The sequence below is a fragment of the Parasteatoda tepidariorum genome, chromosome 12, assembly GCF_982258835.1.
Source record: "Parasteatoda tepidariorum strain Cologne lab strain chromosome 12, Ptep-v5.0, whole genome shotgun sequence".
Taxonomy (NCBI): domain Eukaryota; kingdom Metazoa; phylum Arthropoda; class Arachnida; order Araneae; family Theridiidae; genus Parasteatoda; species Parasteatoda tepidariorum.
In genome coordinates this window covers 327,176-335,450 of record NC_141766.1, presented here as the reverse complement: position 1 = coordinate 335,450, position 8,275 = coordinate 327,176, and positions in this window count along the sequence as shown.

The following is an 8,275-nucleotide window of genomic DNA, read 5'->3' as shown; positions in this document are numbered from 1 at the left end:
TCGAGCTTGAGTTTTTTTTTTTTTTTTTTTTTTTTTTAATTTTATTTGCCTCACGGACAACAGCTTGTGTTGACTGACTGCCTGCCAAATGCTTGCTGGTCAGGGGTGGGGCCAGAGTGTGTTTTTATGCTGCAGCAATGGTTTGCCTGGAGCCCTGACACCTCAACATTGTATTTGCTGCCAGTATTTTTACAAAGTTATTATAAGGTTTATGACATATTGTCTGTGATGTTTCTGGTTATGGCTAGAATATTTATTAGTTTTTGCATAATATGCTTGTTTTTAAAACTGTCTGCAAATATCGTTCTGCCTTGTTCATTGGGTTTTTTGAGGTGGTATGATTCAGTTAGTGGGCAGTCATGTAGGTAGTGACTTGGGGTACCTGTGTCTTCGCATGGGCATGTGTCTGTGTATATTCGCTGCATCCTGTGTAAGAATGAGGGGAAGAAGCCATGTCCTGTAAGGAATTGTATTGCTGCTGGATGGCCTATGAGTCGGTCTGTGTCTACTTTAGGATAATATGATTTTGTTGTATAGCCTTTTTCATTTTCGTCCCAGTATGCTTGCCAAAGTTTTTGCGTGATGTTTTTAAGTTTATTTCTCAGGCTCGATGGTGGAAGCAGAACACCGCTGGGAATCCCGTGACCTGCTGCTGCGTCTTTAGCCGCTAAATCCGCTGCTTCATTGCCTATGTTACCTGTGTGCGCTGCCACCCAGTGTATTTGTGTGTTGCATTTTCTGACTAGGTGTTCTAGTTGTCTTTGTGTTGTTGCCACGTGTGGGTCTTTTTGTTTCGTTTTTCTAATAGCGTGTATACTAGCCAGACTGTCTGTGAAAATTGTTGCATCTTTGCAGCTGTGTGTCTCTAACCAATTGATGGCTTCTTTGATGGCTAAAACCTCTGCTTGAAACACTGTGTTTTCTTGTTTTGACGTAAATTTGTATGTATCTGTATGTTGGTTGTTGTGGTAAACACAGAATGCAGCTCCCACGCCATTGTCTGTTTTGGAGCCATCGGTGTAGATTTGTACCGTCGTTGTTTTGCTAGTACTAGTACTTGTTGGTAGGTTAGTGTATTTATGGCTAGTCTTATGGGCCGGGTGGACCATATGTGTTTTTATCTTTTGTTGATAATCACCCGCTTTTATATTGTATTGTGTGTTTTCTTGATTGAATCTTAGTGTATTAGCTAGTAGTGCTTCTTTTTGGATTTGCAGGTGCAATGACGGTAAACCTGCCAGAACATTCAGACCTGGTGTGGGTGCTGTTTTGAATGATCTTGTTATTCTGACTAGTAGGGGCCGCTGCACCTTGTGCAGTTCTTTGATCGCGGTTTTATTTAGTTCCGTACCCCAAGCTGCTGCAGCGTACGTAAAGGCCTTTTCTGCTACAGTCTTGTACCAATGCTTGAGCATTTTAGTATTAATGCCCCAGGTCCTTGGGGCTAGTTTTATGAGATTGTTGTGTAGTGTTGTGGCTCTTGTTCTTAGTGATTTAATGTGTTCTAGGTAGTTTAGATGATGATCCAATACTATACCTAGGTATTTGATGTGATTTACCGGTTTTATTGCGTTACCGTCTATTTTGATTATTGGTTGTCTCTGCTTGAAAGGATTATTAAAAGTGATGTAGTTGCACTTGTTAATTGACAGTTTTAGGCTTTGTGCCTTACAAAAGTTGCTGAATTGTGTCATTGCCTCATTAGCATTTGATTCTAGGTGTTTTCTTGTTTTGCCTGAGACAATGAAGCTGTAGTCATCTACAAAAGCTTGTGTTTTAACATGGTCGTGTTTGAACTGTTGTAAAAAGATATCCGCAATGATAAGCCATAGTAGGGGTCCTAGGCAGGAGCCCTGTGGACAACCCTTGTAGATATCGATTTTAGTTATATCGGTACCACCGTTGAACTCAACTGACCTGTGTGAGAGGTAGCTGTTGATTATGTTTGTGAGCTGAGTCGGACAGTTTATAGAATTTAATCTGTGTATTATGTGTGTCCATTGTATGGAGTCAAAGGCGCCCTTGATGTCGACCGATATTAGAGATTTATAGTATTGCCGTTTACAATTTTTATTCTTTTTGGCTGTTTTGGCCTCTCTAATTACAGTTTTTAGAGCCGACTCAGTCGATCTGCCTTCTCTGAAGCCAAATTGGCAGTCGCTGAGTTTGTTGTTTTTTTCCAGGTGATGGATCAGTCTTTGATAAATAATTTTTTCCAAGAGTTTCCCTATTGTTGGTAGAAGACATATGGGCCTGTAGGCATCTGGTTGTGTTAGATCTTTGCTTGGTTTTGCGAAATAAACTACTGTTGCTGATTTGATGTTGTTCGGAAAATGGTTAAGCACCAGACATTTATTGACCCAGTTAGTTAAGATTGTTGGGTCGGCATCAAAGACCCTTCTCCATATCATGAAGTCCAGCCCGTCCGGACCTGGGGCTTTTGTTGTTTTGAATGCGAATAAAGCATCCTTTACCTCGTTTTGCTCGACCCTGGGTTCTGTGTTAGTGTTGTTTTGTATTCGAGGAGGCAGGTCTGATATGTTTGCGTCTTTGTCAGGGAAGTGATGTTTTGTGAGGAATGTCATTGCCTCTTGTTTGGTTGGTTGACTAATATTAGGAATATGTAATTTAAGGTCGGTTGGCTTGAAGAGTTTATTATGGGCCATTTTAAACGCAGCCCCGTAGTTATTTGTTTGAGTATTGCAGAATGTCTTCCATGAGTGCTCTTTTGCTTTGTTGATTTGTTTTTTGTAATTTGCTTTGCTTTTGCTTAGTTCCAGTTTTATTTGTACTTTTAGTGTGGGGTCCTGACAGTTGTTGTATCTCTTACATAAAGCTCTTAGTCGGTTCCTATCGATTTTTAGCTTGCTATTAAACCATGCTGGCTTGGTTGGAGCCTTGGAAGTTTTTAGCTTGTAGATCTGCTTTGAAATTTTGGTAACATTATTTATTAGTTGTTTGGTGTAATTATCTAGTTCTGTTGCTGTTGCAGCTGCTTCGCATTCCTTGTTGAGACTGTATGCATTGTTTTTAATTAGTCGTGTGAATTTCTTATGGTTACCGAAGTTTGTTTTAAGTCTGTTGGTTGTTGGTTGAATAGTTTCTCGGTTTACGTTGAAAATGATATATCTATGGTCACTCGCAGTATGTTCGTCACTTATGAACCAGTCATTGACTAAAGTTGCACCCTCGCGGTTACCAATAGTAAAGTCCGGGTTGCCTTGTGCATTGCTTGTATAAAAGGTAGAAAGGTTACTGTGTGTGTTTAGCCTGATCAGGTCGTGTTGGATCATATGATCGATTAGGATGTCGCCTCTACTGTCTGTATGTTTGTAGCCCCACTGTGTGGACCTGGCGTTGAGATCTGCACATAGAACCAGGGGATAGCCGATTATTTGATCTTTCCACTCATCCAGTGCTGCGGAAAGGTCTGCGTGGGGTCTAACATACTGCGAGCCAATGACAAGATTGCCTGATTGTGTTGTTATATTAGCAAAGACAGCTGTTTGGGTGTTCGGAAGAAAATTGAGTGGTATGCATTTTGTGATTACCAGCCATGCCTCCTTATTTTTAGAGTGGTACGTTTGCCATTGATTAGGATAGCCATGTAGACGGTTGTTTTGTTTATATGGGTCCTGTAGAAAAGCTATTTCTATGTTGTTGTCCTGTATGAACCTGGCTGAGAGAGCAGTTGCTGCTCTGCAGTTGTTCAGGTTTATTTGCATGCATGTGATGGACTTATTGTGCATTTTTTGCGTGTTGTTTGCCATGATGTAGAACTAGAGTGAATTTGTAGTGTTTGGTTTATATGGGTTTGCAAGTAGCTTAATGCAGATTTTGGGACTGGATGAACTTGTGTGCCATTTAGTGCTTTGGAGGATTATTGATGGGACATTAATTATTATGGAGAAGCTGGTATGAGTGACTGATCTTAGTCAATTAAGAGTTGAAAATGATTATCTAGCTAATGGGGCAATTAAGGTAAAATGATGTAATAATAAGGGATTGCAATTGATCAGGATTAAATTGCCAGCAATAGTAAACAGTAGTATTAAACTTGTTTAATACTAATTAACTTATTAATGAAACTAGTTAATTAAATTATTGTTATTGAGAGGACTATTTAGGTTAACAATTTAAATGATTGAAGTAGTTACTTACCCATTTAAGTAAACAAGATCATTGAAGACCACATGAAGGGGAAAAATATATTGCTGTTATTAAAAATAAGAGTGGGTCAACATGTGGAGGCGTTCATCATAGAGATTGGCATTATAGTGTGTTATTTTAGTTATCGGACTGATGATGTTTAATTGGTAATAGTAGGCCCTGATCTTGGAAAACAAAGTTAATTGATAAAGGATTTAATAAATTAGAGAACAGTAATAAAGGAGTAATGATTTAGATTGATAAGAATTAGTGTGAGTTGATTGATAACGAGTTTAATGAGGAATGACCATTATGTCTTGATTATGGCCAGTAGCCATATTTTGATTGTATGTACGTTGGGCAGCGGTAATCGTTTGCCTTGTGGTTTATGTCAAGGGGTATCCAATCTCTATTCTTCTCGTTCCACTTATTGACGTAGTAGCAGTTATAGCAGAGACAGGACTGGGTGTTCTTGCAACCTTGGGTATGGTGCCCACGAGCACAATGCATGCAAATGGGCTTGTAGTTACAGTCAGCCTCTCTGTGAGTTAAATTTTGACAGTTATGGCATCTTGTGATGTTAACGAATTTGGAAACCCTTGCTTTGCTTAGGCCGAAAAAGAGAAACCCTTGCTTGCACAGAATGCTGGCTGATACCTTGGTTACTGAGACTACCCAATGTTGCAAGTTTGGGTTCGTCCTGTGTTTGTTAGTCTTATATAATTTAACTGGGAAGTGCGTTTGATTAGTGTTGAGTATTTGATGTATTTTATCTGTAAGTTGCTCTTGATTTATGTAGACAGGCACATTCGTTACAATTATGTTCTGTCTCCTCTGCTTGGGGATAACAACCTGGAATTCGTTGTCGTTTAAGTCTTGTATAAGCTGTTGTTTGTCTGAGCCTGAGTTACAGTTAATTGATATAGAGTTTTGTCTAACTTGGATGTTATTGATAGCAGCAGTGGTGTGCAGAGCGCTCAGGCTGTTTATGACGTCTCTTTTATTTTTTTGAGGTGGTATTGGGAGGTTAATTTTTGTTGGGGTTTTTGGAGTTGGGAGCAGTGCTTTCCTGTTATTTTTTGCAGCGTCTGCATAGGTTTGCGGGGTGCAGTCGGCCTCTGCGCTTTTGCTTAGAGCTGCAATTAGCTCGTTATTTCTATCTAGCCCTTTTTTCAGCTGCTCTGTATTACTCAGTATTTGCTTAAGGTCATTAATGTCCAATTCGACCTGATTTGTTTGGCATCTTTTATTTAGTTTTGCCGCTGGTCTGCTATTTGGTCGTGTCTGTTCGTTTGCTACCCACTCATTCGTAGTTTGTACCTCAATAGTATTACGGGCCTCTTGAAGATCCGTCCTTAGCCTGGTAAGGGTTTGACTTAGGTCACAGTAAGTAACAAAAAAGGCATCCCTTGCTCTTTTAGGCAAGTAGTAATTGCCCTTGCTATCTTTTGCTTTTACAATGCTGTTTAAGCTTGTTAGAATATCCTGTATATCGTTTTGCTCTTGATGAGCGCAATCTGCTTCCTGGGCTAATTCGGCTACTGTCTTTGTGCCCCTATCATTACAGTTCTGTGACCTTGTCCTTTTAGAGACTGGCGATGGCTCTTGAGCACCCTGCACATCGACTCTTGCAAATGGGTCATAAGTGTCCTTAATTGAGAAGGACGTAGGCTTATTTGCCCTGATTAGCGGTGCCAATTGATTATTAATTGTAGAACTCCCCCCAGAACTAGTACATGCCATGTTAGGGTGATGAATTCAAACTCTTAGCATTTTTTTTCGCGTAAGCTTACCCCAAGTGATCAGCATTATAGTGTGTATGATCGGAAATTATTCGCTATTTACGCTTCTGTTCGGTATTTTTCTTACTTGTTGGAAATTCGCGAGTTTTCAATTTATACCGATCATAAACCTTTAATTTGCGCATTTGCTCAAAGGCATGAGAAATGCTCCCCGTGTCAAATTCAGCATCTTGATTGGATCGGTCAGTTTTCCCGTTATATAGCGGGTTCACTTAACGTTGTGGCAGATAGCTTATCCAGAGTATCGGAGATAGAAATGCCATCTCCTATCGATTATAAAGAGTTTGCTGAAGCTCAGTTCATTGATAAAGAACTTCTTGGTTTAAACTCTTGTAATAAATCATTAAAATTGAATTTTGTCAAGGTTCCAGGTATGGAAACGGAACTCTTCTGCGATGCTTGTGAGGGAAGATGTCGTCCATAGTTCCTCCAGACTTTCGCCATAAAATCTTTAAGACTCATGAATTATCCCACCCTGGTGTAAAGGCTACCGTCAAGTTGACTGGAGAACATTTTGTGTGGCCTAACTACAAGAGGGAATTTGCTGAATGGTCTCGATGCTGTGTAGCATGTCAAAAATGTGGGATGCAACGACATGTGGTAAGTCCTCCTGGTACTTATCCCTTACCTCGTCAGCGATTCAATCATATTCATATTGATTTGGCGGGACCACCCCCTCCTTTTCGAGGTTATACTTATTGCGTAACATGCGTGGATCGGTTTTCTCGATGGCCTAAAGTTATACCTCTACTGGACATTAAAACAGGGACAGTTGCTTTTGAATTTTTTTCCAACTGGATCGCAAGATTTGGAGTTCCTGAAAGGCTTACAACGGATCAGGGAAAGCAATGTGAGAGTAATTTATTCCGAGAATTTGCTAGCCTTCTTGGTATTAAACTTGTATATACCACACCTTATCATCCTCAGTCAAATGGGATGGTAGAGAGATTGCGCAGGCATTTAAAGAGTGCGATTCGTGCTCATTCAACAGATAGGTGTATTTTAGTTTTACCTTCAATATTACTTGGCATTCGAGCATCAATAAAGGAGCCTTTACAGTGTTCTGCTGCTGAGATGGAGTATGGTACACCTATAACTTTGCCTGGAGAATTTTTGTCTAACTCTAGAAATTTAACAAACAATGAGTTTCTTGAATTTTTACAAAATAAAGTTAGGTCTTTGTGACCTACTCCTGCTCCACAACATTGTAGAAGAAATGTTTTTGTTCATAAGGAACTTAATAACTGTACTCGTGTTTTTCTTCGACAGGATAGATTAAAGAGATTTCTTGTTCCACCTTATAGCGGACCACATCCAGTTCTAGCTAAGTCTTCGAAGCACTTCACCAACAAGTTGGAGATCGTAAGCAGACTGTTAGCATAGACAGATTGAAGCCGGCCTTTCAGCTCTCTGAAATAAAGATAAACCACGTGAGATTTTCCGTGTGACTGTCTTCCAGACTGCGTTGGGAAGCCTTGTGGTGTCGCTGCGGTAGCGATCACTATTTGTGAAGCGAACTGAAGTGGTGCAGATCTTCAGAGTATAAATGTTTCGACACGAATTCGATAATTGCTTTTCTATGTATCCTTTTACAACAGCTAGCTGTATTGAACGAGAGCACGCTGGGGGTGTGAAATGTTTTGTTTAACTTAAATAAATGCTTTCTTTAGTTGTTTATTAGAGTCTAAAGTCTTATTTCCTGAACACAGGATAGTTCCAGAGTTCAAATCTAGATGAAGCTACGGAAGACATTTTATTTATTTCTATTATGAATACGGAAAAGCGAAAAACGAACATCGTTTTCCTCTCACAATTTTAACCTATTATTTTAATAAAGCAATGCGTGTCCGACGACCGGAAAAGTTACCTTCTTTCCTACAAAAGAAAATTCCATTGCTATTTTTAAAAATTCCTACTTTGCATTTAAAAAGAATGCACCTTTTGTTGATTCTGTCATGATTTCTCTAAATTACAACTAACTTTTAAAATTAACATTCATTGTTATGAATGACGGCAAAAGGTCTAGCGCTTTATATTAATTAATTTTTTCTTACCAAATCTTGTTACGATTTGGAAACTTATTTTTCATACTTTTCTGTTCTAGAAATTTTTGTTTTTTATAAAGCACAAAGCTACGTTATTCGGTCCGTAGAAAAGAAAAGTCTACTCTAAATAAATATTTAAGATCAAAATATTTTTCCATTATAAAAGAAAAAGAGATTCGTTTAAACTGTTTTTAACTGTACATTCTGCCGCGAAACACATTTTTTTTTCTTTTTATGGCGAAATTCTTAACTTCTTCAAATTCTTCGTGGCGAATTCTT